The sequence below is a fragment of the Sceloporus occidentalis genome, unplaced genomic scaffold (assembly GCF_023333645.1).
Source record: "Sceloporus occidentalis isolate IW3139 unplaced genomic scaffold, rSceOcc1.0.p SCAF_14, whole genome shotgun sequence".
Classification (NCBI taxonomy): domain Eukaryota; kingdom Metazoa; phylum Chordata; class Lepidosauria; order Squamata; family Phrynosomatidae; genus Sceloporus; species Sceloporus occidentalis.
The window spans coordinates 17,033,775-17,057,522 of NW_028316994.1; the positions used below are offsets into that span (position 1 = coordinate 17,033,775).

The 23,748-nt window shown below is 44.8% G+C and overlaps 1 protein-coding gene across 8 annotated transcripts in view; it reads right to left on the minus strand.

The window, feature by feature from the left end:
* The window catches only part of KDM6B (lysine demethylase 6B), a 100,170-nt gene that overhangs the window by 75,579 nt on the left and 843 nt on the right, over nt 1–23,748 (minus strand). For 4 of the 8 annotated variants that reach the window (XM_089479601.1, XM_089479591.1, XM_089479596.1 and 1 more), the window contains exons 2-4: nt 21,483–21,596; nt 19,031–19,316; nt 1,163–1,274 (exon numbers count right to left, since the gene is read on the minus strand). The gene's annotated coding sequence lies outside the window, so the exon portion shown is untranslated. The remainder of the gene's footprint in view (nt 1–1,162; nt 1,275–19,030; nt 19,317–21,482; nt 21,597–23,748) is intronic. The other 4 variants (XM_089479592.1, XM_089479593.1, XM_089479595.1 and 1 more) reach the window with 4 other exon arrangements.

Here is a 23,748-nt window from a genome sequence, read left to right on the forward strand (position 1 = left end):
AGCAGAGTGGGAGGAATCTCTCCACCCCGACCCCATGTATGCAAACCCATGCACCACTAGGAGCATGAAAGTGTGTACAAATCTGTCACGTGAGCCACGGGCTCCACCTACTCCAACAGCCACAGCTGTGCTGCTGCTCCTGTCCTCCGGCTGATGTTCCCCCTCCCATTGCTTCCCCACCAGCCACTCCCCCACAGACCCCCTGGTAGCCATCACACAACCATCACGTTTGCAATGGCTGATTTACTTCGGCAGCCAATCACGGGCAAAGGACCACCTAGACTTCCAATAGAAATGCTTGGCTTTGAACCCAGGAGTCTGGTTTCCCAGACTACCAGTTTCAACCCCAGGTGCCCATCCGTTACTCCCCCACCTCCAATCCCTACCCCATCTTCAATCTCTCCAAAGCACTTAAAAGATTTAAGGCTTATGTGGGGGAGTGTAAGAAGACTGGGAAACTTGGTTGGCAAGGACTGAGACTGTTGCAGGATTTACCATTTGAGCTCAGCCTTGCTCAGTTCTGTAAAATGGGTACCAAATAAAGGGAGTGGGGATGTGTAACATTCTCAAGAATGTGGGAACCTTTTCTCAGAACATTGGAAAAGATGATAAAGCTTGGTGAAGTTGTACAAAAGGCGACAACTATGGAGCAGTAAAGACTGCCTGAAAGGGTGGGCTGGATTCTCCCATTTTACCTGCGGAAGGACACCGCAGCCGCCAAACCTCGCGGCATCCGTGTGCAGTAAAAAGAACCTGGTTCTTCCGGGTTCTTTTTGCAGCATCTGGGTTACATCACATGTGCACCATTGGTGCATTTGTGACGTAAGCGACACGCAGCAATGTGTGGATGCTGGGTGGCGGTGACATCATCATGAAACCGTTGCCATGACGTACTAGGGTTAGGAACCGTGTGGTTGGTGCGCGGTGCCTAACCCTAGAACCGCCACTGCCCCGCCACAAAATGCCAGTCTGTATTGGGCCTATATTACAGATGGATTGATTCAGTCAAAGAAGCCATGGCAGCTGCAGATCTGCAAGACCTGAGCAGGAATGACTAGGGCTCTTGGAGATGTCTCATTTATAGGGCTAAGTTGAAGCTGCCGACAATGCAAGTCTTCGCAACATAATAGTCTGTAGAGATAAATAAAGACAAATGACGTACCCACCATTATCCAGGAAAATTGGGGAGCATCTCCATTAATCCAGTCAATGATTTTAGCAGTTGTGAGGTAGACATGGGGAAAACAGGTAACAAGTGCTGAAGTACCCCTGCCCTAAAAAAACCAAATCAGGTTTTGTTACTACTGGTATAGATAGCCCAACATGTTAGCTTATCTTTGCATATAGAACATGCTACAATAGTTGACCTAACTCCCAGAATCCCTGGTTCAATTACTTTCAATAGGTCATACATGCCTGCCTGACTTCTGTAGTTTTCCAGTTACTCATAAGCGAACTATAACCCCCCCTCTCTCTGTTGTTCCAGCCTCTGCACCTTTTTTACCTCCAGTAACACCTATCTGCAGTCTAAGACAGGAGGAAGAGAAAGAGATCTCAAACTCCCTTATGTTCTATAATTGCAACAGTTTTCTTGGGAAATTTATTTTCAGACTGTGCTTGGTAAGGTTTTGTTTATCAGGAAAACAGGTATCTTCTGTATGGTTGAGAGTTTTTTTCATGTCCTTATGGAGCTATGTGAGTACAGCAATTAAGGGGCATTAAAGCTTTTCCATTTTTGTCCAGCACTGATTTATTTATTTTGGTGTGGGAATCTTTTTGGCTCAGTTCCCAAGGTACCATGTGTCTCCCTGGTGTTTCATTCTTGACATCCCTGGTAGGTCCACTGTAGCCCTGGCTCTTTTGGCCTCAATATTTCCATCTGTAAAATGGGAAGAATAGTGGCACTGAGCAGAGGACAGAAAAAAACACTGCAAGACTATTTTTTGGTCTCTGTCACCCTGCTTTTGCTTTCTCCACTTCCTTTTCCAAGACTTCCTTTTAATGTAGAAGTGTGTGTAAACCCATCCCAGCTTCTTAAAACAGATTAAGAAATGAAATTCCCTTCTTCATCCAAAGAAATCTTATTATCCAGAATCACGGAATCTATGCCTTCAACAACATGTTGAAAGTTCCAATTTCAACAAATGTGACTTGACAGTAGTATGCCTCTGAGCATGCACAAACAGCATTTTTGGCAAAAGCTGAACAATCACCAACAGCCCTCAGGTGTCTAAGATTAGAAGGACAGGTAGAAATTCAAAGATTCAAAGACCCCCTCTGCTCCACGGAAGAAGCAAAGTGTAATTTGACTTCCATTTGGTTCTGCATAAATCTCTCCCCAGAGCTCTTATTATTATACTGTACCATGAAGATTGCAAAGGAGTGGGCTTGGGGCGTGGAGGTTTTAATGTATATGAAGAAGGCTGGATGAATGCTCCGAAACCTTGGCTGCTGGAGCAGAATGGGGTGTGTGTGTGTGTGTGTGTGAAGGGAATGAAGAATTCAGAAGGCTAGTAAAAACTGCATTCAGTCTATCAGCTGCCCTTGAACAAGCAGCTCTGAACTTCAAACAAAAAGAAAAACCACAGAGTAGAGGCTTCAAAAATAGCCTCTGGTAAGTGCATTTAAGGCACTACCCCACTGCAGTAGAATACACAAAAGAAAAGAGGTCTCTCACCAAATATAGAGAAGAGCCTTTGCAGGCAGGTGCTTGGAGACAAGGAAGCATCAATCCTGAGCAACATAAGAGAGAGAAGAATCCCACTATGGGGGGGGGGGGGGGGGGAGATATCACAATATAGGGGACTGTCTTGCCCAGAATTAGATGGAGAGTTGCGTAGGTAAGAACAAGATCCCTAAAAGGAATGAGCGACCAGTGTGCCATCTGTGCATGATTTATTTCTCCTTCCCTAATTCACACAAGACAATTTAAAAATGGCACCATCTTACAGGTGAGGCTAAGATTCAGCTTTCCAAGGCAGGGAGGGATAGGACTCAAGCCTAACTCTCCCATTACAAAGTAATTTTTAAAAATTCAGAAGGGGGAAAAAACCTACTAGCAATGCCCCAGTTCATTCTGGGGGCAGCGATTACTCCCCTGCTACCCATCATGGTGGAGGGGAAGAGGCTGGAAACCAAAGGCATGCAACCACAAAGTAAAAAACGGTTGCTAACTTGTGAGGCATAAACCCTCACCGCAAAGGGAATTGGGGTGAGGTGCAGAGAGGGAGAGGCAACAGGTTGTTGTGCTGAGAAATGGATGGGCCACCTGCCATGAAGGACCCCCCTACTAGACATTCCCCCGATCCCCCTGGGAGAGGAATGAGAAAGGAGAGATATTGGAAAGAAAGTGCAGTTGTTCCTTCCAACTGATGGCTGGTTTAACTGTACACAATGCCTCTGTTCCACAGATGCTATGATATAGGATGGGATATAAATATCCAGCATGGCAGAGTGGTTGGAGCATTGGACTGTGACTCTGCAGACCAGGGCTCGATTTCCAGCTTGGCCATGGAAAACCACTGGGTAACTTCTCTCAAGTCACACTCTCTCAGCCTCAGGGGAAGGCAATGGTAAACCTCCTCTGAATAAATCTTGCCAAGAAAACCCCATGATAGCTTTGCCTTAGGGTTGCCATAAGTCAGGAATGACTTGAAGACACACAATAAACAAAAACCAGTATCTGAATTAAAAAAGAAAATGGGGGAGAGATCATAGGATACATCCATATACACACCCCTCCAAATCCTCTGACTCTGAACACAATTGTCTTGCTTGCAAACAAGAAGGGTGGCAATAAAAGGAAGCTATTCCCACCCCAATTTCAATCCTTGCTTACTTTGGCAGATCAGCAAGGGAGGGAGAGTGATTCTGGATTAACACTTTGCTATATGTAAAACAGCAAGGGGAGGTTATTCTGGACCAATACCTTGCTATGGCACCAGATCCCATCTGATTTTGGAATCTAATCAGAGTCAGCCCTAGTTAATGCTTGGGTGGGACACCGCCAACAAAGACCAGGGAGAAAGAGGAAAGGGGAGGGGTCCTGCTACTCTGCCTCAGGCAGTAAATTGTCTTGGATCAAAGTGACACAGATATGAACAATTCCACAAGATTACAAGCAGATGGAAAAGAAGCCATCCAAGTCAAGAAGAAAATGCTACCTCTACCTGCTCTGCTCAAAACCAGTTAGCTTTCTTTCTGGACTACAATTCCCAGAAAGGCCTAAATATGCCAAAGGCACCAGATCTCATCTGTTCTTGGGAGCTAAGCAGAGTCAGAGTTAGTCCATGGATGGAAACCCATCAACAAATGCCAGTTGCTGAGGCTGCATTTCAGAGAAAGGAATTGGCAAAACAACATCTGAGGATTCTTTACCTAAGAAAACCCTATGAAATTCAAGGGGTCATGACAGGTCCAGAGGTGACTTAAAGGCACATACACACACAGGTCTAAAAAAAAAAAGGGAGGCTATTCCAGATTAATACTTTGCTAGATCGTCACAGGAGGAGCAGTGGTTATTTTATTTTTATTCAGAGTATTTGTCTCAGAGCATCTTACAGATTTCAAATACTTTGCTAGATCTGCAGCGGAGCAGACAGTGATTCTGGATTCATGCTTTGCTAGGTCTAAAAGGGAGGGGGAGGCTATTCTGGATTAATACTTTACTATTTCTAAAAGGGAAGGTGGTTATTCTGGAATAATACCTCACAAGGCCGCATATTGGTTTGAGTGCTGGACTAGGATCTTGGACACCATGGTTCGATTGCTTGCTCAGCCATGAACCCCACTGGGTGACTTTGGGCAAGTAACAAACTCTCAGCCTCAGGGGAAGACAATGGCAAACCTCCTCAGACAACTCTTGCCAAGAAAATCCCATGACAAGTTCGCCTTAGGGTCGCCGTAAGTCAGAAACAAGTTGAAGACACACAACAATGAGGGTCTGCAAAAGTCTTTCTTTCAGTTAGCCTCAAAAGTGCTACAAGATCTCTCTACATACTGATTCTACAGACTAACATGGCCATATCTTTGAATTCTGCAAGCGAATCATTAGTCTGGATTGATCCTTTGCTAGACTGGCAACAAGGGCCATTGTTCTGAATTAACACTCTGCAAGATCTGCAAGAGATAGGTGATTATTCCAGACTGATTTTATCTTAAGAGCAAAAATGGGGATGATGTGTTTTGGATTCAACCAGTCTCTATTTATTTCATTTTGGGTGGTGGGAAAATCTGGGGGGGGGGGGGGATCTGGCTCTGTCCCAGTGACGTGCAACAGGATAGAGTTTGGAGGTGCATTTCATGAGTGGTGCAAACACTCCCCAGCATTTGTAATAAATGCAGCCTGGTGTTCCTCAACCTCTGAGGCTCTTCCAAATAGGTCACTTAGTGGGGGCAATGGGAAAGGAGGGCAAACTTGCCCCTGAGGATCTCTTGGCATGTGCAAAGAGGGAAGAAACCATGTCTCCCACACACACACCCAGGAGAAAATGCCTAGCATGTGAGGAGCCAAGGTGCACACCAGGCCTCTGGCCCAGGGACAGAGCATCACCTTCCGGCATGTTCCAGCTCTCCCCTGTCTCCACGCCCTCCTCCTCCCCCTGGCCCCCCTTCCGGCCATGCGGAATAGCGTGTGCAGGCGTGTTCCATGTGTGAGGGAGCGTGTCCGGGCGTGCCCTGTGGATGTGTGTGCGTGCACGTGCGTCTCCTAGCAGCTGTTTCTAAGCTCTCCCCCTCCCGCCCATCCCCATCGCCTGAGCAACAAGGCTGCTACCGAGCCACTATTGGCCACCGCAGCCAGTGATGTCAGCATCCCCAAAAAGTTAATAGGGTGGCTGGGGAAGAGGGCAAACATTCCTGCCACTGTTCCCATAGCAACAAGGCAAGCACCCCAGCTGGGCTATCCCCCCCACACACACTCCCTCTTCATCTCTGGGCCCAGACTTGGCATGCGTGCGTATGCGCGCGCATATGCCCCCTCCACCCATCCCTCTGCAGCTGACTTTGGCTTCCATGATAGCAGAGGGGGAGAAGGCACCAGAAGGGGGGAAATGCATAGAAAGAAAGGATGACAGGAAGGGTGGTACTCACCATCACAGCCACCTTCTGGGAGGGAAAAACCCCACAAGCCAATCCCAAAGTTATGAGGATTTCACTGCATTATCCAACATAAATTTCTTCGTACAATGCAATGCTAGACTGTGGAACTCACTGCCACAGGATTCTGTGCCAGTTTTTCTGAAACTGTTCATTAGCCACAAAATCAATTTACTTTAAAAACCTTTGTTCACTTCTTCCAGACAGAAATATATCTTTGTCAATGACTGTATAGCACATAGATTAACTACCAAACAGGAGAAGCTTGGTCTGGCATATGCAATTCAGTTCACCAAAGTCAAGGGATGCAACAGGGGAGTGTGCTTGTCTACAGTCGAGCTGTAGGTACAGGGTTCAACCTCTTGTGACAGATTCACCCCAAACCCCATATTATAAAACCTACCCGCTCTAGAAACTATAGACAGCCACCATGGTGCAGTGGTTTGGGTGCTGGAGTAGGACCCTAGAGACCAGGATTCAAACCCCCACTCGGGCAAACCACTCTGGGGCTAGGGTCTTAAGTAAATAGGAAACAATTCAAAGCATACAACAACTAGAAAGTATGAGTCTTTTCACACTACAGAATTAAAGCAGTACGATTCTACCTGAACAGCTATGGATGCATCCTATGGAATCCTGGGATCTGTAGCTTAGGAAGCACTAGTGCTCTCTGGCAGAGAATTCAAAATGCCTTCCCCAAACTACAAATCCCAGGATTCCACATGATGAAGCCAAGGCAGTTAAAGTGAGATCACAGTGCTGCAGACAGTTGTCTAGTGTGAAACGGACTTATGCCATGCAACACACATGGGTACTGAGTCAGGACTGGAAGGGAAAAGACTAGAGATCTGGACAGATGGAAACAAAGGAGAAGGAAAGGGAAATAGGGGAGTCAATCATTTTCCAGGTGGATTCAAAGGTCCTCCCCCACATTAATTATTAACCCATTCCCTGAGGGAGAAGACGAAGCTTAAGCAAAGAATCTCATGGCTCCTTAAAAAGTAAACAGGTTTATATTCCAGCATCAACAAACAAAAACCACATTTTGGGGGGAATGATAACCTGAAAAAATACCTTCTGTTTAGAGATGTCAGGGCTGCATACAATGAAACAAATCTGACAAATTTAAAACTGTGTAAATATTAAAAATAATTTTGCAAACCTATTAGAGCACATTAAAGAATTCAACAATTGTTTTTTGTGGGTTTTTCGGGCTATGTGGCCATGTTCCAGAAAAGTTTATTCCTGATGTTTTGCCAACATCTGTGGCTGGCATCTTCAGAGAATGCTTTGCCTGGGAAAATTTGGGTAAATTCAACAATTTTTTTTAAAAAACTGATTAAAACTGGTTGTAATAACGTAAAACAATTCAAAACCATATACAGTTCCACATTTGCAACTTTGACTTTTGCAGCTTTGATTATTTGCAGTTTTGATTAATATGTTCTCTCTAGAAATCTCTTAGGTACTCAAGCACAATTCTGCTGGAAGTTGACCATACGGTTGTGCTGGAGAACCTAGACATTCCTAGAGAAAACACTTCTCTAGGTATCTGTAGGTCCTCCAGTATGATTCTATGATCAACCTGTGGTAGACGCTGACCACAGAATTGCACTGGAAGACTATAGAGTTGCACTGGAGAACTTGGAGATTCTAGAGAGGTGCCCCCCTCAGGTAAAAAGAGGTTTTTCTTATTTGCGGTTTTCCCACATTCACAGGGGTTCTGTGCCCATAACCCAAGTGAATGTGGAGGGACCACTGTATGCACAAGGGTTGGCATAAAATCAATTAGATACCAAAGATTTTAATAAAGAGTCATATTTTGACTTGGTGCCTCAGTGACACCAGTGTTGGTGCCAATTAGGCCTTCAAGAGGAAGATGTCCCATATCTGGGGAGCCACAGCAGAGAGGGCCCTCTTCTAGGTTGTGCAAGATAAGGCCAACACATGCCTCCTTTCGCATATGGACCCCCGCAACCCTCTCACTGTTTTGGCCTGAGAGTGGTACGCCCAAAATTTAATCTGGGACAGGAAATTGACTCTTCATGGACAAACAAGACATATACACAAAACCTTCCACATTTGCTGGGGTTAGGAGCACAGGACCCCTGTGAAAGTGGGGGGGGGGGGGGAAGCAAATAAAATATCTAGGTCCTCCAGCACATTTCTATCTGTGGTCAACATCTTACAAAAATGGACCACAGAATCACTGGAGGACTTACAAATGCCCAGAGAACTGCTTTCTTCTAGGAATCTCTAGGTCCTCCAGCGTGACTCTATGGTCAACTTTGAGCAGTCATGCCGGAGGACCTCGAGATTCATAGAGATAAAATATTACAGTCAGCCCCGACTTTCAGCAAATGCTGAAGCTAAGGTACAATCTAATGATTGGCATGTGCACCACACCGCATACATGCACCCTATTGTTTTCAATGGGATGCGAGCATATGCAGTTTTCACCTTACACGGGGGTGTTTGTGTCTGGAACGGATCCCCTGCATAAGGGAAGGGAGGACTGAAATCACATCAGCAAATAATCAAATCTGCAAAAGTCAAAGCTACAAATGTGGAGGGACAACTGTAGAGAAGCCAATATGATCCTAGGTTGCATCAACAGGAGTGTAATGTCTTGAAAAATTCCTGTCAAAAAGCACGTTTGCAAGAAAGGAATGAAATCAACTAGAAACTCTTACTTGTTACTCAGGTTACACAGTGTCATGTTTACTTGTTACACCATTTTTTAAATGTATTATTGTTGCTCCCTCATTATCCAGAAAAATAACCACTTGCAGGTAATGATGGAATACATATAAATTGTTAGTAGGCTGCATCAATAGGAGTATAGTTTCTACAGTGAGGGAAATAATAGTGCCACTCTATTCTGCTTTGGTCAGGCCACACCTGGAACATTGTGTCCAATTCCAGGCAACACAATTCAAGAGGGATATTAACAAGCTGGAGCATGTCCAGAGGAGGACAACCAAAATGGAGAAAGGTCTGGAAACCATCAGGCCCTATGCGGAGCAGCTGAGTGAGCTGGGTATGTTTAGCCTGGAGAAGAGACGGTTGACATGATAGCCATGCTGAAATACTAGAAGGAATGTCACACTGAAGATGGTAGCAAGCTTGTTTTCTGCTGCTCCAGAGACTAGAATACAGAGCAATGAACTCAAGCTACAGGACAAACACAATGTGGTTTTGGAGATTCCAGCTAAACATTAGGAAGAACTTCCTGATGGTAAGAGCTATTTGACAGTGGAAGATGCTGCTGCCTTGGCAAAGAATCGCCTCTGGTTGGCGATTTGTCACTTAGGGAGAGCTTTGATTGTGTCTTCCTGCATCGCAGAATGGCCCTTGCGTTCTCTTCCAACTCTGTGACAGAAGACTTTATCACACTAGACGAATCCCACTCAGAAACGGGATTTAAAATTAGAAAAAAATCACAAATGCAGGAAGTTTTTCAGACAATGTTTCTTCCAAATAGCAATAATGCGAAAATGAAGCAAATGGAAAGTGGACAAAAACCACACCTTTTTTTACTTTCAGGAAGTTCCCGAAAGTAAAAAGGTGTCATTTTTGTCCACTTTCCATTCGCTTTATTTTCCAGTCGGGAAAACAATGTTAGACAGTGGAAGATAATGTCTCGGAGAGTGGTGGAGTCTCCTTCTTTGGAGGCTTTTAAACAGAGGCTGGATGGCCATCTGTCACAGGGAGTGCCTTTAATTGTATATTCCCCTCCAACTCTAGGACTCTATAATATGGCATTTGAGATGGGAGTGAGCAGCCACCACTGGGGCTAATGTGGCCTTCCAGATGTTGCTGGGAGTACAATTCCCAATAACCCTCACTCTATCAGCCATGCTGGTTAGGGCCAATAGGATCTGCAATGCACCACCTCTGGAGGGTTGCACTTGACCCAACCTGCCCCCAGAGTTGCCTATGTTCAAGATGCTAACATTAAACAGGCAAGGGGTCCCCTCTTGCAGGAATTACACCTTTTGTCTTCATGTTAAAAAGAAGAAGGAAGAGAAACAAGGAGGAAGGAGGGGGCAAACTCCTTCCCGCTCCCCCCCTTCTCCAGAGAGGGGTGGGCTTCCTGTTTTGGGTGCTGCATCTGCGTAGTGAGTGGGGAGGGAGGCAGGGAGCTGACGCCTGCTTGCACCCACATCAAAAAGTAGGGGAGGGGTACACAGAGGTCTTCCCACGCTCACACATTAACGGTGGGTTCATGCTGACATTTTACAGGACATATGGGAGCAAGAAGTCACATTTGGTTCTCACACACACAGTCCAAACATTGGAAAAGGTCTTTTTTGTACTACCAAAAATTCCTACAACTCTTCAGCACAGCAAATGTGTTCCCTCTCTCCCTCTCTCTCACACACACTTCACAGGTCCCAAACACACTGCAGAAATAATCCAATTTGAGACCCCTTTAACTGCCCTGGCTCAGTGCTAGGGAATCCTAGTGCAGGGAGACCCCTTTGTGTGATTCACAGAGACCAAGAAGAAGAATTGTAGTTTACTGTGGTGCCAGAGTTCTCTGACAGAGAAGGCTAAATGTCCCACAAAACTACAATTCGTAGAATTCCCTAACATTGAGCAAGGGCAGTTAAAGAGGTCTCAAACTGGATTATTTTTGCAGTGTGTTTTGGACAACAGATTCCCCTAGCCACCATGGTGGATTCTCAGATACACAAAGAAAAATAGCCTTTTGACGACATCATTTATATCCCACCTTTTCCACAATCCCACTAGCCAGCATGAGACAGAGACAAGTTCCCGAAATGTATTTTTGGACTACAAATCCCAGAACCTCCCCGTCAGCATGGGAGATTCTGACACAGACACAAGCTTGGAAGAATTATTTTGGGCTACAATTGACATTAGGATGCCCATACCAGCACTGGACAGCCTTAGGGTCATCATCCTTAAGCCACCTCAGAGAACCTTTGAGGAAAATGTCATGGTACGCTAGCGATGCTGAGGGACTGATAAAAAAAACCCTAGCTCTCATCCCACTTTTCCCAGAGTGAAGAGGGAAATCAGTAGAGAGAAACCTTGAAATCTGTTTTATTACTCAGGTATCTTCATTGGTGCATCTAACTCGGTATTTATTGTCTGCACCTAATTCCCCAACTTGCCACCTGTGGACGCTTCCCTTGGTGCCCCATCAGGCTCTCTGCCCCTCTTGGTTAATTATTTTTTAATTAGATTTTGTTTAAAAAAATGAATGACGACACTTGGGCATACTGGAAAGCAAAGCACCAGCCTCTCCTCTGTACACTGATCACTCTGCCTTCTGTGAGATGTGCATTTTCTTGTGTTTATGAGGCTGTTGTTACTGCATGCCTTTAAGTTATTTCCAACTTACCACAACTGTTAAGTTCAGAGAAGGGTTGCCATTGCCTTCCTCTGAGCCTGAGAGAGGTTGACTTGCCCAAGATCATAGTTTAGTGAAAATATGAACCCTGATCTCCCATAGTGCTAGTCCAAAAATTAAATCTCTACACCACACTAGCTCTCAGTGTCTTTTTCAGGGAAACTGCACAACTTGGATCTCTGAAGGGCAAGCATACTTCACTTCTGTACAGATTCAGTTTTTCAGCTAATCTAACTCACTTTTGCACCTCCTCAGCTGTTCTTCAGTAGAATGGGTGCCAGAGTAGGTAACTGCGACAACAGCTTTGTACTTTGGAACTCAAAGCATACAGATCCATACACACATCTCTGCCTTATACAACCTACTTCTTGTCTCACCAATATGCTTTTGGTACATGTTTTGTAACTTTATTAGTCATTTTAGGCAAGAGCAAATCTGCCCTCCTTGCGCCTCCATCCATGGCACACATTTTCTGACAGTCTACTTGCATCACTTTTTCTAAATTCAAAATATACCCACTGGTTTCAATAGAAAAATGTCATATTTGCATCACCTGACATCAGTTCTCTATGATTTTCAGACAAAACTCTTTCCTAACAATACTGGAGATGCCAGAAAACCTTGGAAAACCTACTTTTTCTGAATTACAATGATCACAATCTGTCTAACTAGCATGGAGAGATTTCATGTGTTCCAGAAAAACAACTTTTCTAAGCTGTGGATGCCAAGGACTAAACTAAGGGCTTTCTCTACAAAGAATGCATTATACTCAAGCAATATTTTCCCTCAAAATTACCAGTGTCAGAATTCAAACCCACAACTTGCCTGGAGGCTGTAGTGTGGGGCATAGCACCGCAGACCATTCATCCAGCCTGAGAGTTTGTAAAAAATTGCTAAAGTAAATAGGGAGAGAGGGGGTTTCCAAAGTTCCTTTACTGTTCATTAATTCCCCTTGGGACCACACATCTTGTTTACATCCATAAGGATAACAGAATCATACAGTTGGAAGAGACCACAAGGGCCATGCAGGAATACACAATCAAAACACTCCTGACATATGGCCAGCCATCCAGCCTCTGTTTAAAAATCTCCAAAGAAGAGCAGCTCTTACTATCAGGAAGTTCTTCCTAATGTTTATGTAGAATCACTTTCCCTGACGTTTGCATCCATTGCTCCATGTAATGGAGCAGCAGAAAACAAGCTTGTTCCATCCTCAATATAGGCGCTTTATAGACGGGGCCTTTTGGCCACCGCCGTTACACACGAGGGCGCGGCGCTTCCTGACGCGCCTTGCCCCTTGCATATAACGAGGGAGTAAAAATGGTGGCGCCCTATACACATGGGCGCCACCATTTTGACGTGATGGATGCCTAGCGTCCACATGTCACAGCGCCTTGATGAAGCCGCAAGTGTGCCATTAGCACCTTGCAGCATCATAACAGCGCCAGAAAAAGAAGCCGCTTTTTGCGGCTTCTTTTTGCTGCATGGGGGAGCTGCGCGGTTTGTCCGCTATGACTCCCTTGCGCAACAAACAAGGGCGGTAGCAGACCGACCTTTTGGGCGGTCTGTAAAGCACCACAGACAGAATAGGTTGGGGGTCCCCAAACTATGCTCTTTAAGGGATTTTGGATTTCAACTCCCATAATTCCAGGCTACTGGCCAACATGGTGGATGAGCCCACCCTTTGCCATCTACGTCATCAGAGTCCTGCCAGCTCCATCTGGCCTGGCCTGAACTAAGAAGAAGAGCATCCCTCCAGTCCATCTGCCTTGGTCCAGGCCTCAGAGGGAGAGAAGAACTGCTGTCCTGATCCCCTTCCCCATCACCATTCCCTTCTCCTTTTGTGTTGTGTCTTGAGGGCAGGGAACAGTCCAATTACAAATAATAATTGTAAGCCGCTGTGATAGCCTTTAGGGCTGAAGGACAGGGTATACCATATATACTTAACTATACGTTGATCTCATGTATAAGTCGAGGGCAGGTTTTGGGGACAAAATTATGGATTTTGATATGACCCTTGGATAAGTCGAGGGTAAAACGTAAGGGAAGGCAACAAAGAATCTAAATGATGGAGCAAAGGAAAACAATGCCAAAGAACCTACAAAATTCTGGCAGGCATAATGGTTTTGGCTCACACTAAAGGATGGATGGAAGAGAAAGCAGAGAGAGGTCACTGCTTCCAGGACAGATTGCACTCTTGCCTTTCACCAGGGATGGTTCTCTTTTTAATAAGACTTAAAGTATAGTATTTACATTGACCCGTGGCTAAGTTGACCTAGGTTTTTGGGGTCAATTTTTTGACTAAAATTTCTAGACTTATACATGAGTATATACAGAAAGCACTCAAATAAAATAAATAAATAAATAATACAAAAGTGACTTTTTGGGATGACAAGTCCCAGAATCAATGTTGGCTGGAGATTCCTGGGACTTGTTGTCCAAAAAAGTCTTTCCTCAGCTCTGATGGGTAGAAATGGGTAGAGACTTTTAAAAGAACCAAAGGGTAGCATTAATCGACACTAATAATGGCACAGATCAATTGAACGTGACCTGAAAGCCTAGTGGAGTACAAGAATGGTAAAGCAAACCCTTCTCCATAAATACTGATTGACTGAACCCTGGACTGCCAAATCCATTCATTTAACCACTCCGGGTGCCTGAACAAGATGGTGGCTAAATGCTAAGTATAAAATACTTGGACTTTCTATAATCCAGTTCAAACATTTAGTAAGGATTCCCACAAATGGTATTAGTAGCTCCATTGTACAGAGGACTAACTGAGGCTCGCAAACCACATATGTTTCACCCTCAGGCAAGTTCTGGCCTCTTAGTTCATGGCTCAAGCTCTGAACCAGTAAGTTCATAGCTGTGTTAAGGGATCTTATTATCAGTTACATTTATATAAGTTTTCCTGTAACAGGCCAACATACATGGGTCTCTCCTCCTCCTCCAATCTGTCCTTGCAAAAACAACCCTGTGAAGTAGGTCAGGATGGAAAAGAGTGGCTGACCTAAGACAGTGTGTTTCATGGCTCAGTGGGGATTAGAACGTGGAGGACCCTAGTTTCAGTCTGAGACTCTAACCCAGGGGTAGGAATCATGCATTCCTCCTTACGTTATTGAACTGGACCTCCCAGTAGCCCCATGCAGCATAGCCAATGGTGAGCAATGCCAGATGGGCCTGTCCAAAGCTCTTTGAGGGAAGCCCTTCTCTTGATCCACCACCACCACCTTCCCTTGTACTTTTGGTGGGAACACAGGAGAGGACCTTCTCAGTAGGTGCTCCACAAAGCTGTGGAACTTACTTCTTCAGCAGAGTAGGATGGCTCCCTGACTGGATTTTAAGAACTTTTGAGAACCAATGGCAAGAGCTTTTACTGGTGTTCCCTTTTATTAATACCGTCGTCCCTCCATATCCACAAATTCCTTAACCGCAGATTCAACCATCAACGGCTTGAAAATATTCAAGAAATATATAAATTCCAAAACTCAATCCTTAATTTTGCCATTTTATATAAGGCACACCATTTTACTGTATCATTGTATTTAACAAGATTTGAGCATCCACAGATTTTGATATCCACGGGGGGTCTTGGAGACAAACCCCAGCAGATGTCAGGGGACCACAGTATTTATCTTGTGTTTCTTAATTGGTTTCTTTTAAACTGCTTTAATTCTAAAGATAATTCTACAGATGATTTAATTACACATCATTAAATACAAATTAAATACATACCTTAAACAGTAACTTTTAACATATTTCTCATTTATGTCTTTGTAAGCATTTCTAACCGTACATTTAATATTTTTATAAACTGCCTGGAGTCCCACTATTGGGAAAAGGGTAAGATATAAATGAATAAGATGGTGGTGATGTCCAACAATATTGAAGGGCTGTGTAAATCCTATTCCAAATACCATACTACGACTCACTCTTTCTCTTATACACATAAACACAAACACTTCTATGTACAGAAAGTTGCTTCTAATCAGCTTTAACTATCCCCAGGCTCTGTGTAGTATTCCAGACCATTCAGCTAAGCTGGGATAAAGAAGAAAATGGGGCAGTGTCATGAGAAGGCACCAAAAGAAACACACATCACAACAGCTGCTGACTGGCCTAAATCAGTCACAACTGCAGTGGATTTGAGTGGCCTGCTTGGCAGTATGGTTTCAGAGCTCGTTCATAGGTTGATGGCATATGTGTGTGTTGTCTGCCATCAAGTCTATTCCATCTCATGGCAAACCAGTAAGGTGTGTTGAGAGGAGGCTTGCCATTGCCTTCCCTTGAGGCTGAGAGAGTGTGACTTGCCCGAGGTCAACCAGTGGGTTTCATGGCTGAGCAGAGAATTGAATCCTGATGTCCAGAGCTGTAACTCAACACTCAAAGCATACACCATGCTGGCTCTAGAAGTATTCTTGAAGCAAGGAGGCCCTAAGTTCGATTTATAGCTTTTCCACCAAAGAAAGACTCTTTGTGACTTTGACAACCTGGGAAGCTGTTCCTTGTCAGGACTCACAAGACCGGTCCACACAAGCTGCATCTGCATAGCAGAAATAATTCTGTTTGACACCACTTTAACTGCAACGACTCAATGCTCTGGAATTCTAGGATATGCACTTTGTTTGCACCAGAGCTCTCTGACATAGAAGGCTAAATATCTTACAAAACTACAAATCCCATAAGTCCATGGCACTGAGCCATGGCAGGTGAAGTAGTATGAAACTGGTTTATTTCTGCAGTGTAGATAAGACCACAGACCCCAAAGCTTGGAAAGGTGACTTTGGGGTATTACAACACCCAGAACCCCCAGCCAGTATGGCTGCGCTGGCCATGCTGGCTGGGGATTCTGGCTATTGCAATAAAAAAGGTCACTTTTACAAGCTCTGTGACTTGGTAATACAAGGCCGTTTTCTGTGTTGAGGTGTTGTTGTCTTCAAACCGTCAAATCTGACCCAGCCAGCCAGCCAGCTGGCCAAGCAAATCCATGAACAGGTGGCACCTTGGTCTGTTCCTGGTGGAAAGATCCGGTTCCACGGCTCACTTTGGAGGGTGTGGCACAAGCCGCTACTCAGACAGGTAGTGGTAGCCACCCAGGTAACAAGACAAGCCCAAAGAGAGTAAAACTCTCCCCTACAGCTTTGTCTAGGGAACAAGGGATAACCCTGTTGTCTCTTTCGAGGATTAAAAGCATATGGGAGAGAGAAACCGGAGGGGGGGGAGGGAGACCAGATTCAAAAGGCTGTAGTTCCCAGTGCTTAGATCTAATTGGATTGTAGGGAAAGTATTGCTGTTTTCTGTGACCTGCAGGTAGACCCACAGGAACATTACCTCCTGCCTTCAATGGCTGCACATCAAGAAGGTAATCAACAGATGTAAACTTTCCCCCCTCAAGACAGAGATAAATCTTTATCTCATTAAGTTTTGCCTACTTTGCAGCAAACCACATTGTGTAGAAATGCCCACTTCTCAACTGCACCAAAACCACAATGTCTGTATCCAGAAGCAGAAACCATTCTCCCCACCTACTACTTTGCTGTCTTGATCTGCAAAGCAAAGGTGGAGAGGGACTCCATACACCTACATACACGTGTGCACACATACATACGTACACATACATATACACAAAAGCAGGTGTGTTGTTGCTGTTGTTGTTGTTGTTATTTTCTGTGTTCAATGAACGGAAAATGGGAAGGACAGAGGCTTCGGCTAACCAAACATAAGCTTCTGAGTGGGAAAAGTAGACAACACCTCTGCTCCCCTTAGCTCAGCTCAGTTTTACATCTCTGTATACCTCTCTGCTGCACCATGGGACCAAAAATCCTAAGAGGCATTAAGAAGATCCTAGCCCCTAAGAGATGAGATTTGAAACTGGGACAGTTGGCAAACATGTTCTGAACACCTGCTCATTATATTCAATACGACCGCCTTATAGTTCCTTTTAATGATGTATAAGGCTGGGACTGAGAAAAGGAGGGGGGAGCAGCTAAATTGGCTGAAAACTATAATTAGGTGCTGAATTACAGCTCCCCTCCCCAGAGAAAAAGGGAGCAAGATTGAGGGTTTGCCCAACCACCTGGCATCACGTCACAGCAGCAAACTAATGCCATGCAGTTTAAAAATACCTTTTGTAACTGAGCAAAATGGAATAGGCTCCATTGTGGAAACTCTGGCTTGTCCTTCCTCAACTTTCATTCCTCCTACCCATTTCCTAGTGATTCTGTCAGTGCTTTTGGGGGGGGGGGGGGTTGCTTTTTGAAACTAAAATTCTCATTACACCCGTGCCAGCTCAAAAGAGTTTTTCTTGAACTTCATCTCCCTCTCCCCCACCCCACTCAAAAGGTTTTCTGGGAGGACTTTAAACTCCCAGTGTTCCTCAGCCAACTTAGAAAAACTTATTTTCTTGGACTACAACTCTCAGAATCCCCCAACGAACATGGCTACTGGCTATTCTGACTGTGGGATTCTGGGAGTGTTTCCCAGAAAAGGAGTGTTTCCAAGCTCCACTCCATACATGTAAATATCTAGCAGTAAACTATCTGCTAAAAGTTACAAAGGAGGATGGGGGGATTCTTACCAAAACTCAGGAAATGAACTAACATTACTATTTAACTTCTAATTTCTAAAGTATGAGGTTTTCCTTTACCTGACAGCTTAAAGCATCAATGGGCAGGCCTCAAACTTACAGGATCTACTTTGGGGGTTTTAAAACAAACTTATAAGATTGACTTTGGGGCTTTTAAAGCTAGGACCTTAAGGTCCACCAGCCAGGGCCAGACACACACACACACACACACACAAGGACTCAGTCTTGGGGACATATGCTAAGCATGAAGAAAAAGGGTGCTTCTGAACATATGTTCAACCCAAGGAGTTTCTGGATCAACACCAGACCCAAGCACAGAAATGCTTACTTTTATTTTATAACCAGCATTTCCCACCTGCACACACACACACACACACACCCGGCAACCCAACGATGGGGAGAGGAGTAGGGGGTTTCTATAAGATGCTTGCTAATGCTCTCCAAATCAGATCCAAAAAGGCTACTCTACCTTCTGTCCAGCCCCGCATGAGTTAAACAACCTTCCACTAAGGCTGTATCTACACTGCAGAACTAAAGCAGATTGACGCCACTTTAATTGCCATGGCTCAATGCTATGAAATTCTAGGATTTGTAGCTTTGTGAGATATTTTGCCTTCTCTCTTTCAGAGAGCTCTGGTGCCACAACAAACTACAGATCCTAAGATTTCATCAGATGAAGATATGGCAGTTAACTGAATAAATTCTTAGGTAGCAGCCTAAGGCTAGATTCGTGGAGACTGCTTGCGTTTATTTAGTGGAGAGGTGGGGAACATTTTTACACATGTTCAAGTTTTTAACATGTAGCTCTTTCCCCCCCATCTTCAGTTCTGCACTATAAATGTAATTTCTAGGGCAACGTCTAGGAATGCAATCTGCACTCACTCACAGGGACAATATTATCATTATCGTCATTCAAAGCTGCAATCCTTGACTTAACACTACAACAGTCTGTTTGAAACACTAACCTCCATGTTTCTTCTGGGATTAACCCACTAAAGAAGTTACTGGGAAGGGAGGGAAGACATCAATTCTTGTTCTGTGGCCTTCACTCGCCCTCTCGTGGTAGTCGGTTGCAAACGCAGAAGACTAATTGCAATAGCTGTAGTTAATTAACTGTTGAGGTTATTGCATGCTAAAAACATACTCACCCCAACATGAAGCCCTCCAGATGTCCTGGGCTTGTGAATGTTATAGTCCAAGACCACAAGTGGAACATGAGTCACCAGCGTGCTGCAGTAGCTGGCCACTGATCTGTAGAAAAGTGGTATATAAATAAAATTTATTATTATTATTATTTAACCTAGAACTGGTTATGATAAACTAACTGAAACACTAAGGTAGACATATTCTGTACAAGTTCTCAAGCCACTTATATCTTAATTGTATTTCTGTCCAAACTTGCACATCAAAACCAAGCCCAAACACTCTGCTAGACTGATAAATAAGAGCTGGCAGCCATTTTCAGCTAACTCCAATCCTGTAGTACTGGAGTATAGAAAGAAAACCCCTTTTCACCAAGAGTTCAGCAAACAGTGCTTTGTTAGGCCTGATGGTTTTATCCCAAATAAGATGTAATAAAGCGCAGGTATAAATGACACTATGTTAAAGTTGGTGTTGCATATGCAAATTTCTCACAATTCTTTCCCCATTCTGAAGAGCTCACTGAAACTCAGAAGTTTGCATTCCCCTTGACAAAATTAAAGTGGGAAGAGTTAAATGTGTTACACTTTCATTTCACATAATCATAGAGTTGGAAGAGACCATGTCAACAAAGTCAACCCCATTCTGCCAACGCAGGAATACACAATCAAAGCACTCCTGACAGATGACCATCCAGCCTCTGTTTAAAGACCTCCAAAGGAGGAGACTCCACCAAAATCTCGGAGGGAGTGTCTTCCACTGTCAAACAGCTCCTACCATCAGGAAGTCCTTCTTAATGTTTAGGTGGAATCTCTTTTCCTGTAGTATGGACCCATTGCTCCGTGTTCTAATCCTTGGAGCAGCAGAAAACAAGCTTGCTCCTTCCTCAATATGATATCCCTTCTAATACTTAAACATGGGTATCATGTCATCTCTTAACCTTCTCTTCCCCAGGCGAAACATACCCTGCTCCCTAAGTTGCTCCTCATAGGCCTTAGTGTTTTCCAGACTTTTCATCATTTTTGTTACCCTCCTCTGGACATGCTCCAGCTTCTCAACATCCTTTATGAACTGTGTTGCCCAGAAGTGGACCCAGTATTCCAGGTGAGGCCTGACCAAAGCAGAATAGTGTGGTACTATTACTTCTTCCACTCTAGACACTATACTTCCACTGATGCAGCCTAGATTTGCATTGGCTTTTTTATGGCTGCCACACCACACTATTGACTCATGTTCAACTTGTGGACTACTAGGACTCCTAGATCACTTTCGCATGTACTGTTGTCAAGCCAGCTGTCCCCCATCCTATATCTATGCATTTCATTTTCTCTGCCTAAGAGTAGCACCTTACATCTCTGCCTGTTGAAATTCATTTTGTTAGGTTTGGCCCAGCTTTCTAATCTATTCAGGTCATTTTGAATTTTGATCCTGTCCTCTGGAGTATTAGCTACTCCTCCGAATTTGATGTCATCTGCAAATTTGCTAAGCATGCCCTCTATTCCTTCATCCAAGTCATTGATAAAGATGTTGACTAGCACTAGGCCCTGGACAGAACCCAGTGGCATCCCAATGAAGTCTATCTCTAATTCACACTTTTACACAAATCCACCACTCGGAAGAACCTTTTAAATGAGCAGAATGCCAGGCGCAGAAAAGAGTTATGACATTGGAGAACTGTTTTGAAAAGCTCCCTCCATCCCAATTGGACCAATTGGTTGCACATGGCAATCAGGCTGACCAATAGGAGTTTCCCCCTCCTTCTTCATTTACATTTCAAAACACTAAACTGGGAAATCATTTCTGAGCTGGGAAATGGTTTTTTTTGTTTTCTTTTCCTGCCCAGCAAAAAGGGGAAAAAATAAATAATTCCGTTCCTCCAGACTGTTACTGTTTTAGTTGTGTGTGTTTTTTCCCTTCAGGTGTCACTCAACTTGGGAAAGGAGAGAAAGGATTCTACTCCACACCAATCCAATACCCTGCAAGAAGAGAAACTGAGGCAGAAAGAGACTAGGGAGCAGAGCAGGGACGGTGGACTTGATGCCTGGCCTCAAAGTCCTTCTTTGGGCCCTGAGCTCATGGTTAAATCTGCCTGGAGCAGACTGCCTTTCTCCCTATCACAGAATCACAAAGTTGAAAGAGACCTGCAAGGGCCATCCAGCCCAGCCCCATTCTCCCATGGAGGAAGACACTATTCAGGCACTCCCTGTGACAGATGGCCATCCAGCATCTTATTAAAAACCTTGAAAGCAGGCTCCACTATCCTCCAATGGCTCTTACCTTGAGGAAGTTCTTCCTTATGTTTGGGTGGGATCTCTCTTTCTGTAGCTTGAATCCATTGCTCCAGGTCTCCAGCAGCAGAAAATGAGCTTGCTCCATCCTCAATATGACATCCTTTTAAAATATTTAAACACGGCCATCAAGCTTGCTCCATCCTCAATAAGACATCTCTTCAACTATTTAAACACAGCCATCATGTTAGCTTTTACCCTTCTCTTCCCAAGGCTTAACCCAGCCAGCAACCTATGGAAACTGGGACTGACATTACCCCACCTCGCAAGGCTGTTGTTTGGGGAAAGGGATTTAAAAGGGACATGACTGTGAAACATCTTTCCCAGTTCAGGTGAAATGAAATTACCAGGATTCTAAAACTAGCAACGTGAGATGGTAAAGGAAGGGACCATTTTATGGCCATGATCATTACTAATGCTGCCGGCCAGGCTTGTGTACCAATAACATGAGAGCCAATGTGGCACAGCGGCCAGGGTTGAAATCCCCACTGGGCCCTGAAACACATTGGGTGACCTTAGGCAATATACAATCTCTCAGCCTCAGAGGATGAGGATGGCAAACCCCCCTCTGAAGAAACTTGCCAATGATAACTTTTACACAAATACACCACTCGCTTCCGGGCGCAATACAAGGTGTTGGTCATTACCTATAAAGCCCTAAATGGCTTGGGCCCAGGATATCTGGAGGACCGCCTCTCCCCATACAATCCGCCCCGCACCCTCAGAACATCAGGGCAGCAGCTATTGAGGGTTCCAGGGGCCAGACTAACCTCTACCTCTAAGAGGACTTTTTCCATCTTGGCCCCTACCCTCTGGAATTCTCTGCCCATTGAGCTCCGCTCGGCCACCTCCCTGGCCCAGTTTAGAAAGGGGCTGAAGACTTTTTTATTTAAGCAAGCGTTCCCTGATACAAGCCCCGATTAACCCTCCCCCCCCCCCCACGTCAGCAGTGGCAGCTGGCTGGAATGTTTATATGGTATATGTTTTGTAGATGTATATGATATGCCATGTATTTTATGTATGCTGTACACCGCCTTGGTTTTTTGAAGGGCGGTATAAAAATAAAATTTTTATTATTTTATTTATAACCCCATGATAGGATTGCCAATGACAGCATTATCAATGCCCCATTATGGAGTTAGGCCATAAGCATATGACTGGGACTCAGCCACTATACCTTCATCCTTCCAAGGCTTCCCATCCCACACCAGGCCTCCCTTGTCCCTTCACACATTACAATATCCTCCCTTCCTGGGGGGGGGGGGGCTGTCTTCTGGGACTCCTCAGTCCTGCCCCATCTGGACCACAGGACCCAGGGATCGGGGTCTCAAACCCCAGGCCTTCCCAAGACCACCACAATAAATAAGATAAAAGTGAGGTGCTACAGGGCAAGAGATGGGAGAGGAATGACCATCAAGGGAAAGGGAACCCTGGGGCCATCCAGTTGATCCCCAACTTGATGCATGATTGAGAGCTCTGTGTGTGTTGTGTGCCTTCAAGTCACTTCTGACGTATGGAGACCCCAAGGCAGTGGTTCCCAACCTTCCTAATGCTGCGACCCCTTAATACAGTTCCTCATGTTGTGGTGACCCAAACCCATGAAATTATTTTCATTGCTACTTCATAACTGTAATTAAAGAGGTGTTTTCCAATGGTCTTAGGCGACCCCCATGAAAGAGTCATTTGACCCCCAAAGGGGTCCCGACCCACAGGTTGGGAACCACTGCCCCAAGGCGACCTGCCATGGGGTTTTCTTGGCAAGTGTCTTCAGAGGGAGTTTGCCATTGTCATCCTCTGAGGCTGAGAGAGTGTGACTTGCCCAGTGGGTTCTAGTGCGTTGGATTCCCCTTCTTGTGTGGGATGGATCTCTCCGCTACTGTAGACGATATTGTCCCAAGTATATTCTCCAATGCCTCCAAAGGTCCAAAACACGCTGCCGAAATCATCCACTTTGAGACCGCTTGAACTGCCCTGGCTCAGTGCTAGGGGATCCTGGGAATTGTGGTTTCGTGGGAGACGTTGAGCCTCCTCTTGTCAGAGAGCTCTGGGGCCACCACAAACTACAATTCCCATGATCCCCTAGCACTGAGCCAGGGCAGTTGAGACTGTCTCAAAGTGGATTCTTTCTGCAGTGTGTTTTGGACCAAAGAAAAACAAATGCTTCCTTCCTTCAGACTTTGGGATGAAGTTCCTCTTTTTGGGGCCACAACTTCCAGCCCTCGCTGTCTGGGGGATGCTGGGAATCGTGGGCCCGG